Here is an 11,500-nt window from a genome sequence, read left to right as displayed (position 1 = left end):
CATTGGGACAAAATAGATCATACGTAATTCAATAAAATAATATAAAACGAAAGAAACTTTTGGGGCAACTTAACGCAATATGAAGAAGAAAAATTTGAGTTACAAATATATAAAAAGTAGATATACAATATATAGATTAATTTAACAAACGTGTTTAGTTCTACGATTAAATCGTGTTTAGATCTAATAACAAGGACTTTAATAATTTCCCGATGATTGTTCGAGCCCATTTAAATTTCCGTAAGTGTTTCGATACTTATCGACAAGAATACGTTTCTATTTACGAATTATACAGGGTGGTTGGTAACTGGTGGTACACGCGGAAAGGTGATGATTCTACGTGAAAAAAGAAGTCGAAAATATAGAATAAAAATTTTTCGTTTGAGGCTTTGTTTTCGAGAAAATCGACTTTGAATTTTCGCTCGGTACGCGTGCACTTTATCACGTCTCGTTATAACGGATCTCACTGTAGATCGTTGTCTCAATTGACGTTATTTTTAAAATTTTTTAAATTTTTAAATTTTTAAATTTTTAAATTTTTAAATTTTTATTCTATATTTTCGACTTCTTTTTTCGCGTAGAATCACCCCCTTTCCGCTTGTACCGCCAATTACCAATCACCCTGTATTTCTTAAGGATACAAAAGGTAGAATCACGCGTAACTAGCAATATCATAAATTAACTGTGAATAAACGGATCGTTAGAGTCAAAGGATCATTTACATAATTCAAACACGAGCGTGTGTTACCTTGTTAAGCTATTTGTGGTAGATATTGAAAGATCGATAAGCCTGAGATACATATTTATGTCGAAACGAACATTCTCTACGGAAAGTCGAGTCTAATTCGATGAAAACAATTGACTTCCTGAACGAACATATCGATATATATCCACAGTGCAATGACAAGTAAATATTACTCTATTTTCGTACAAGAAAACAGATTAAAACGATGAGAAGTTATCTTGAACAATTGAACTGACCTTCGCGATGAATGAATCTCGCAATTTCACGAATACGTAGACGAAATTAATGTCTGGTGCGTATACGTCCAATAAATTAGAAACGCAAGGTTGTAACTCTTTAATCGCATAACAGGACAAGATGCGATAAACACGTGGAAATATATCATAGTGAACAACATCTATTTGTAGTTGCCGTAAAATAGGGAGTAATTGCTCTTAATGAAGCAACCGTGTTAGCCACTTAATAGTGGCTTGCTTCTAATCCGGAATCACCTTCAATTAGTTGTAACTAGTGGCTTCCTGATAATTACCGCTCAGTGGTTGTTTCTTTTTTTTTTTTTTGCTTTATTATAATTGCGATGCTCGAACCATGTTTACCATGGAACTCGCTTCCTTATTTAAGATCACTTTGTACCATTGATTTTTACTTTTCATGCTTCATAATGAACCAATTTATAATTCATAATAAACCAAAATGACGAACGTTCGTTTAAATCACGAGTTTCAGATATTTCTATTCTCTAAAATTACCTGAATTAATTTTTATTAAATAAAATAGCTATAGGATAATTCCACAAATCAGATATTTTGAGCAAATATCTCGGAATTTCCTGTTTAATTCGCCGTAAATTTTCCCAATACGCTCTGGACCTCCTACATATATATAACGTGTCTATACATAACTGTTAATTCATCATTTTCTCGTAATCCTAACAAACAATGCTTAAAAACTTTAACTACATTTTGGATTATTATCTCGCACGAATAAATTTTAAGCTATTAATCGCTTTCCTGAAAATCTGGGTTGGTTATCAGCTTCGGTACGAGACCATCGAGTAACTCCGGTACGCATGAACGGAAATAATCTCCCAGTTATATCCAAATGTTTAATAATTTTCTACATAGAAATTTAATGAAAAACAAGAATAGAAGAACCTCGCATTACAAAAATCAACTTCCATGAAATCTAAATATTATTTATGCTGTCTGTAATTTTCAACATCTTCTTTCGCAAATCATCATCACCATCATCATCATCACCATTGCGACAGCCATTCTAAAATATATGTATCATTAATTTAATAGAAAATAAGAGTAGAAGAACCTCACGTTATAAAAATCAACATTCATAAAACCAACAAAATATCGTTTTTTAAATATATGTATCATTCAGTTTGTATTGCCTTTACAACGCGTAGATAGGGCGAGGAGATCTCTTCTGAAGACGAGATATTATTCTCATAGAAAGGATACAGAAAGGAGAAGAAGACGTAAAGAAGCTTCTCTGAGACCACTCGTTTCATCACTTCGCCTCTCAAGGTTTACTGCCTTTAACATTACATTATTCGCGCAGAAAAAGTATTCGCTTTTCTCCCAGCTGTTTCCGTCACCCTGTTATTTCATATCGTGTTACCGTTCGATCAAAAGCGACAACTCATTTATTGTAAACGAAGATTCCGTGCGACACAGTTAGCAAAGATAAATTACAGACGATCGTATTAATAATAATAATCTGACCGATATCTCGCAATGCGACCAATCGATAAACGCGAGCACCGTCCAACGCAAGGACGTTGTTAACGTTTCGAAACTGATTAACGTTCGTTCTCTTCTTTCTTTTCTTTCGTTTCTTCCTTCTCGCCTGTTGGCTCGTAAAAGTATCTTAGCATTTATAGACATTTTTTATTTATTTATATTTATTATATATGATGGTATCATAATTAGTACAACAAAGTATTATTACGTTTCTGTTATATATTCATGAATATATTGGAATTTCATTAGGATCGTAATAAAGTCATATAATAATTATATCGAATATGACGTCAGAATTATAAATACGGTTATTATAATGCAGAGTTTCAATTAAGTAAATTTAAAAATCTATATACAAGATACAAAATTATTTAGCGTAATTATATATTTCACAGTAATTACAAAAATATTTAATTATAAAAATAGTCAAACATTTATTATATTAATAAATCCCGATATTTGATAACCATTTATTACATGTTTAAGATAACTATTTATGCTGTATATTTGTACTAAATAAATGTTTGCATTAAATATCTCGTAACTTCTATGTGCATCTTCAGAAATGCTTCAAACTTTACCAATATAATCATTACAATGCTAATGAAATTTCAGAATGTTTTATATAACACATATTCTACATACATATAATTTTTCTGTGGCAAATATGTAAATGCTTTTATAAACTACTAGGTTTATACGCTTTGCAGTCTCATATTTTCCTCCCACTGTTAGCATTATCTGCAGTTTGTATGTGAGTTGTATGAAGTTGATCGAATTCTACGCTTTCAACGAGCTGGTCGAGTGAGGTTCTGCTTGAATAAGTTATAAATCCTGGCAGGAAGAAAGGCACGTGTTATTGATATCGACTGGTTAGCTGGAATGTTGAATAGGAATTTAAAGAACCAACTCAAACTTTATCGATAATAAAATATGGAAAATATGACTGCAAATAATACGTGAAAAATAATGGAAATATTCTATAGGATATTTGAATGTTTATTAGAGAATTTTAATAATAATATGGAACATAAAGAAGAAAGAAATTCGATGATACTAAATAATGATGATACTGAAAATTTCAGTGATTTTTATTAATATAAAATTAACATTAATATAAATAAAAACAAAATCTATTATAAATGATATAGACGAACTTTTTAACTAAATATCGTTAGAAAGAAAAGTGACACAGGTATACATACGAAACAATACAAAAAATTCGCATCTATCTAGAGAAATTTGTTATGAATTTCAAAGTCTGTATAAATACGTATACTAATACATAAATCTTCTAAAGCTCTAAAGTTTTAATGTTTAAAAAAAAGTACAAAAATATTTCTATTAAAATATATATGATATTTTCCACGGTATTTTCTACGCAGTTTCTACAATTAAGGATTTCCTCGTTCCCATCGATTTTCCTCTAGTTGTGAGACCCTCGGATAATCACGTCCCTTTCATTTTATCTTCGCTACGCTCGATTATAAATACGGAACTGAATATAGAATTATTTGCAAATCAATGAATCCGATGATGTAATTTGTTACGCGCTCGAAACGAATTAGTATCACTTATCTTAGTTTCAATCAATATCTCACTTTCTCAAGTCATTGATTAAAATACGATTTACACTCGTACAGATTGAGCCTTCTCTCTCAATATTTCCGTCGAATATTCGTGATCAATCGTTTAATCGACCTTGATAATTAGAATAGAAATAAGAAAATTCGAACGCCAAATCATTAACGAACCAGCCACTTGCTCACGAATCTCGTCAACTTGGCCTTGTTTTGTCGAACAAATTGTAAATTTTTCCAACCTCGGCTTGAGTCATCGATTCAGGGTTAATGCACGTCACCTGAGTTTCTTTGGTCTCGATTTTCACAATTGGAATGCTTTCTGCAGGACAAACTTGCTATTCGATCAAGAAAACTCGTTTCAATGACTCGTCTGATGAACTTTCAATCAGCGTTCTTACGTTTCAACAGAGTCTCTTCAAAAGTTTCAATCAGGGTCTTAACGCTGTACTTTCAGGGTATAAAATATCTTTCAAGACAGAGACTAGTCTAGATTTTCTCTTCAGTATATTGATATTAGAACAATAACTGGAAAATATATTTCTACAGTATTATAATTGAAATTTTTTCATGTAGAGTTATAATAAAATTTTGTATTATAAATTGCCTGTATTATGGATATCAGACAATGAATTCAGCATGAATTATATCGATCTTATATTAAACAATTTATTAGAATTTTCAATGGAATATTTAAAATGTTACTTGATTGTTTTATATTATTATGTGATATTTTTACGAATTTTAAATAAGTTTGCTAGAAGAAGATGTTCATTTTAATTAAAACCATATACATGTATGTATGTATATATATACATAGATTTATAGTTGTGGAAGCGTTCGTTGTAGAACCATTCATTCGTTACCTTCGCTTTCCGTTGGGAAGTGAAAATTTATGAAAACCCTGGTATGCTATAGTTGTCCAGAAATGAAAAGCAATTTTGAACAACTAATCCTTTGTAATCAGAATATTGTCTCGTTAAAAGAGAAAACAAAATTAATACATAACTGATCGCGAAAACATAATTGATCGCGAGTATAGAGGGAAAATATTAGTATAGAAAATGATTGCGAACTAACTACCTTTAAATATTATAAATATTCAATGGTATATATAAATCCAAATATCTTAAAGTTTCATATTTTTATCTTGCATGAAATTTTTATAAAACAGGAAAATTAATTTTTCTCTGTCTCTCTCCCTCTCTTTGATATAAACGCCGCAGTTAAAAAATAAATATGTATGACCTCATGTATATTCATATGTATTTAAGCATCTTTCTTCGTAACTTTGAATGGTTTTCAATTTCATTTAAATTGTTGCATGGCAACGTGAGTTCTGTTGCAAAATTCATATACTTGTAGAAACGTCAGTCGTAAATCAAGCATAACAACAGTTTTACAGTATGTTGTAGAGATTACTTTGTTATTTAAACTTAGAGATCTTTCTGCTTACAGTAATTACAAAAAGTAACTGTACACCATCGTATTTAGAACAGCATTTATATATATACCGATTAATTAAGACTAAGTCTTAAGATAAGACTGATTAAAATATTAGCTTTCGTATCATTTGTAATACTTTCATACATGCTTATAAATAATTAATGCTATCAAAATGAAACGTAAAAACTGATTTAAAAAAAAGGAAGAGAGACGCTTCATTGGGAAATAAGGATACATACGTACAAGTACTTTTTGTAGCCACTGTGTGGCTTTCAAACTCAATTCCAGGGCAAAAAAGAAATTATTGAAAAACGGTTACCTAATATGTACATCATAGTGAAGCAATTATCAAAGGCGAATCCAACGAAAAAACGACACAAAGTGAACTGCCAGAAGCTACCCGTGAACGCAGTAGCCACCCCAGCGAGAAATCCCATTAAATTAGCTCCGAGCAAAGCTGGTATTCTTCCATATTGATCAGCAACCCATCCAAAAATTAATCCTCCGAAGATAGCGCCGATGAAGAAGATACTTTGAGCTATGGTTGGCAGTGCATCATACTGACAAACCCATCCCAGCTGCAACAGAAAACTACAGTCGAATGATTTACTTCTGATCACGATCAGCATCACGGGAATCTTATAGCAATTTCAACGCCTCGATTAAACGAATTTTCGATCAAAGTTTCGAAATTCCTAATGAAGCGCGCCTCTGTCCTTTTTCCTTTCCCTTTGAGGAAAAAAGAAGGAGAAGCTTAAGACCCTGCGCGTTCTCGCGTCCTTCTTCTGGATGCTTCCTACCCCTCGATGAATAATTCTCCTCCTGACGAGCGACGCAAAGTTCATGGAAATCCACTGGAGCAAAAAGTCTTGCAATTTATGTCGAACAAATCTGTGTGTTCGCGCTGTTGCTCGTTATAACGTTTTATTAAAGTTTCTTTTCAATCCGGTATTTTCATTTTCAGTTTCATTTTCAGATTGTATTTTATTTGGCAATGTAACGCTTGAATTTAGAATGTACTCTGTAATTTCACTACATGCACTAATTATTACTGCAATATGTACTAGTAATTCTGTTACGTACTATAATTTTCCTCTGTGGAAATCGACATTGTTAATTTTCCCACTCCTGAACTGTCGATCTTTCCACAAACGTTTATTCGACCCTTTTCATCGTTCTTCTTTCTTTCCAAAAATTGTACACTACGCTTATTTTTTATCGAAATAGATCATGCAAATAATCGAATACGACATACACAGTATAAAGGGATTGATTGATAGGAACAGATAAAATATTCAAAAAGCAGGAAATTACAAGTCGAACATTTTCTGTCACCTCGGATGCCACAGACGCATAAGGGACGGTGGTATAATTAAATTCCCATCCTTGTTGGCAATCTTTCGTTGGCCACGATGGGTCCGGTACGTGGCTTCCATTTAGCAAAATTTCCGTGTAATTTACATCGTACATGCTGCATCTCGAGTAACCTTCGCGGTTGACTGGTATCGCCAGCGACAGCCTGAAACGAAGGAAAAGATAACGTAGATTGGTTCACGGTCTTCGATGCCGATGGACGTTCCGACAAGCGAGTAATTAACGTTCTATTTGAAACTCGACAAAAAACATTGGGAATCTCGAGTATTTGTTGAGCTAATAATATTGATTGTTAGTCGAGTCTGATAAAACGTATTTGATTGGAATTTCATTTAAAGCGAAGAAAGTTATTTTCAATTGTAGCTGGATGTACGTTAATTGCTGTTTTCCTGTCTTTACAAATTACTCATTCCTTTGTTTCATCAGCCTTTTCGATTATTATTGTCTCGTATTATTATTGTCGAGTATTGTCTCGTGGTTATTATCTCAACGCTTTTATCGTGTCAATTTATTGCGTTGTGTTCATACGGGTTTGTAGAATATATAATAAACAATGCAATGAGAAATGAAAATGAGAAAATTTTGAAGAATTATTAAATTAGGTAAATTGAAGGGAAAGAAGTTCTGTGAAGGAACCGGGTTGGATCTAAACAGATAATAAAGAAAGATGATCCAAGATTTGCGACCTCCGACGTATGTCGAAAACACTTACTCATTAATAACGAATGTCATTAAGATAATTCAGTGACGGTAATTGCGTCTGTTATTCTGATAAATGTTACATAACGAGATAGGAAGTCGATGTCATGATGACTGGCGCTGTCTGAATCAAATCAACCCTATTCACAACCAGATAATACCGTCAAACGATGTTTACATTATTATAATATGAAATCCAATTTGAAGGCTTCGTGAATTTCTATTATCCTTCAATGAAATTATGAAATAATGGCGCAATTTAATGATAAAGATTATTATTATTTCATTAGGCTTGCTGTATAATTTGCTAGATTGTCTTCAACCAGATAAATATATCAATAATTTTGGCAATGGCTATCATCACATACTTTATCGAAAGAGAGAACATTGGTTCTCTTTGATTTTCGATCGTTGAATCGTCGAAAGAAAACTTCGCGGCTCAGAGAAAGTTCTCCTACAAACACGTACATAGCATAAAAATCGGTAACACGCTGAAGTTCTACAGGAAAAAAATCAAAAAGACTTGCTGAGCAAGGCAAGAACTTTCCAATAGAAGGTGAGCATAATAATAAATAACACTTGCACGGATGCTTGCGGAGGAGTCGTTGACTATATTAAACTAATACTAATTATGAAACAATGTAACAGTAACGGTACTAGTCGTAATTAACATACTATCGTTAACATTATCGTGATATCGAAATTTCTTCCCACAAGATCACCGATTAATTGCATCGATTTGCGAAATTCTTAGTGTTCGATAATTATCATAGTCGAGGAAAGGTATTTACAAGATATTAACATCCGCATCTAATCACATCTCGTAGCATCGCGACTTATCACGCGTATCGCCTAACCTTTACATGAATATTGAACGAACGAACACTTCGAACGCATTATGCAAGTGTACGTTACGTTTTTCATTCGCCGGTAAAAGCTTTCAAAAACGAGTTAATGAGCGAATGATACGTGGCATGCGCGAAAGAAACGAATGCTTGCCCATAGAATAGCTGAAAATGATTCGAAAAGTATATTAGCAAAATAACAATAGATTCAGATGATAACTGACCAGTCGACCAGGATTAGTCACAGCCTTTTAACAATTCTATCGATTTTTTGCTACTATTATACTTATTTACTCCAAAGCTAAGATCCTACCTAGGCTAAACTAAACGTTAACTATGACTCACAGTTGGAAAATGCACTTATCTTATACGTAATCATTTATCAATTACTGAGTTCGTTAAGTTCTATTTTTGTTTGCTGAAAGGAAAAAATCTTCCATTAATTAATCATCGCTATATCGTTGTTTGCTATTGTCTTTCGTCTGATCGACAATCATTTACCCATTCCATCGTTGTAGAACTCTTCATTTCGGGTTCCTATAATCTGGTATTTAATATCATCGAATTTATTTTGAAGCACGTGCACGTGCCAAAAAATTAGGTCACGGAAGTTTTATGCATTTCTGTGAAATCTGAAAGGGCAAAATTGCAAAGTACACGTGTGACACGTGGAAATATATAAAACATCGGAAAGTAGCACGCTTTGTAACGTTTAATCGAGGTAAAACAATTTTTTATCCAGCTTCTAGTTTTTTCTTTCGCTTCCTTTATATTCTGAAAAATATGCGTAAAAATCCGCAGGCTACGTATTATGACGTAAACGGAATGGAACGAATCAATAATAGAATAAATTAAATAATATTAATATTAAAATATTAAATAATATTAATATTAATATAAAAATTATAATAATAATAATCGATAATAAAAGAAATTAAGGACAATGGAACACATATTCGATTTATACTAAATATCCGCGGCTGTCCTGATATTTATTGCCAGTCGCGTACATACGTTCAAGTTATAATTTCTAATACCATTAGAAAGTTAGGAGAATTTTAATCGAGAACGAGCTCTATACCCTTTGAACGTAATTTGTTCGTCACTTAATCGCTGCACGCGGTAAACACTAACGAGCAGCTTTTAAACAAAAGTATTTGTACGTTATGGTCAACAACGGGGTGACTAGTTATTAGCGCGTTCTCCTGTTTCATTGAAATTTTAATTGCATCAACGTAGTACGTTCTATGGTCGACGTCTTAACATAATTGTACGGATCGAATGTCTTTACGTAAAACTGTCCCGTGCATGTTGACGATTCGCGGCCAATCAACGATATCAGGCCGAATGTTACGTGCTCAACGCTATTTTTTCGCGTTCACGCTCTTATTGTTTGCGCGAAGGTTCAACGCGTTCGCGCGGCGTACGCGATAATACGCGCTCCGGGAATTTTATCCAAGGAGCATTGTGCGAGCGCAACACGTTGCGACACCACATCCTTTGCCTCTCTCGAAACGTCTTAATAACGAATTATGGTGCAATCGAACCATGCGCGTATAGCAAAAAGCAATCGTTTCTAGCCGTTCACTTTGAACACCGCGAAGGTTAATTTGGCAACTACATATATATCCATGTATTGTGTTTCTAACGATTGCCAAATGCTATTTTCATGCATATAGTGATGCCATCCTTTTGTTACGAAGGCTTAGCATCAGAGAAATTTTCGGCTTATTACGCATATTGAAAATGTAACGTAAGATTCATCTTTTTTTTCAGCAAATATGCAGAGATACGCACAGGTGCGTTTGAGTATTAGAGCACCTACTGGTTACATTTATTGGAACGCTCTAGGATTTTACGGATTTTACGCTGTAAAACATACGACGTGAATGAAAGTTCGGATTTATAATAAAATAAGCAGAAGATACAATCGGAAAAAGGATCTCAGCAAGACGATAGTATTAGGACAGCGTTAGGAAACGGTAGGCCAAGAAAAGCCGGTCGAAAGATGATTCGTAGAACTAAAGGAAAGTGTTGAGATATTGATCCGTTTCATAGCGCCGATGCGAGCGAAAAGCGAACTAAAAATTGCGCGTTTAAGCACTAAAATGTCTATATACTATCACGAAACTACGAAATATTACTAATCTTCTATTTACAACGAAGCTCGTAAGTCTCGTGACCAATTTACACGAAAAAAGATCGAGTTAGGGACACGATAACGCGTTAATGAAACTTCTAATCTCTAAATCTCTAGAGAGAAATCCTTAAAAGCTGTAGATCCTTAATAAACAATTTACCGATTACGACGATAAGTCCCCTGATGCTCGTAACCAATTTTACACAGAAAACGGATCACTAAAGTTGCAAGACTTTCGAGTTGGAGGGAATGACGCGTTAACGAGAGTGTCGCGACGTATAATGTTTACAACGTTTGCGTGGAAATTAACACGATCAGGAATAAGCTGGATCGTTGTCACCGTTTACGATCGTGTTTCCGAGATGAAAGAAACAGCTACTATTATGCAATCGATCGTTTCGAACTAGTAAACGGCGTAGCGAAATAAAACTCGGTGTAAGTCTTAACATACGTTCACTAGCAGGAACGTGTTTTATTGAAACTTTTACGACTCGCTACCGGCTGCTCCAGCCGTTGCATTATTTGAATAACATCGAAGGTTGTTGACCTAGCAACCGAACGAAGGTGCGATCCAATTGGATGTGGATGTAATTACACCTTGAAATACCTTTCGTCATCGAGCATTTCCAATTCCCCGCCGAGTGTCCTCCATTTTTGCGCTTAGTCTTTACGCTCGATATCGTCGCGATTTGCAAGCACTCGCTAGCAACAGAATGTGCGATCGTCGTCGCGCGTCGCCGTTTCGACAGAATTAACGTCGTTGGAATCTCACAACGATTGAGAATTTACGATTTACTTCGCGCGAAAACCACGATGAACGAGTTATGTCTCGTTCGGGCTAATTTCTTTGAAGTAGTCAATGTGTCGATTTTTAATTTATGCTTCAAATATGTAATATCGGAAAATAAGGATAGAAA

The sequence above is a fragment of the Bombus vancouverensis genome, unplaced genomic scaffold, assembly GCF_051014615.1.
Source record: "Bombus vancouverensis nearcticus unplaced genomic scaffold, iyBomVanc1_principal scaffold0097, whole genome shotgun sequence".
NCBI classification, from domain to species: Eukaryota; Metazoa; Arthropoda; class Insecta; order Hymenoptera; family Apidae; genus Bombus; species Bombus vancouverensis.
This window is presented reverse-complemented; position numbering follows the sequence as displayed.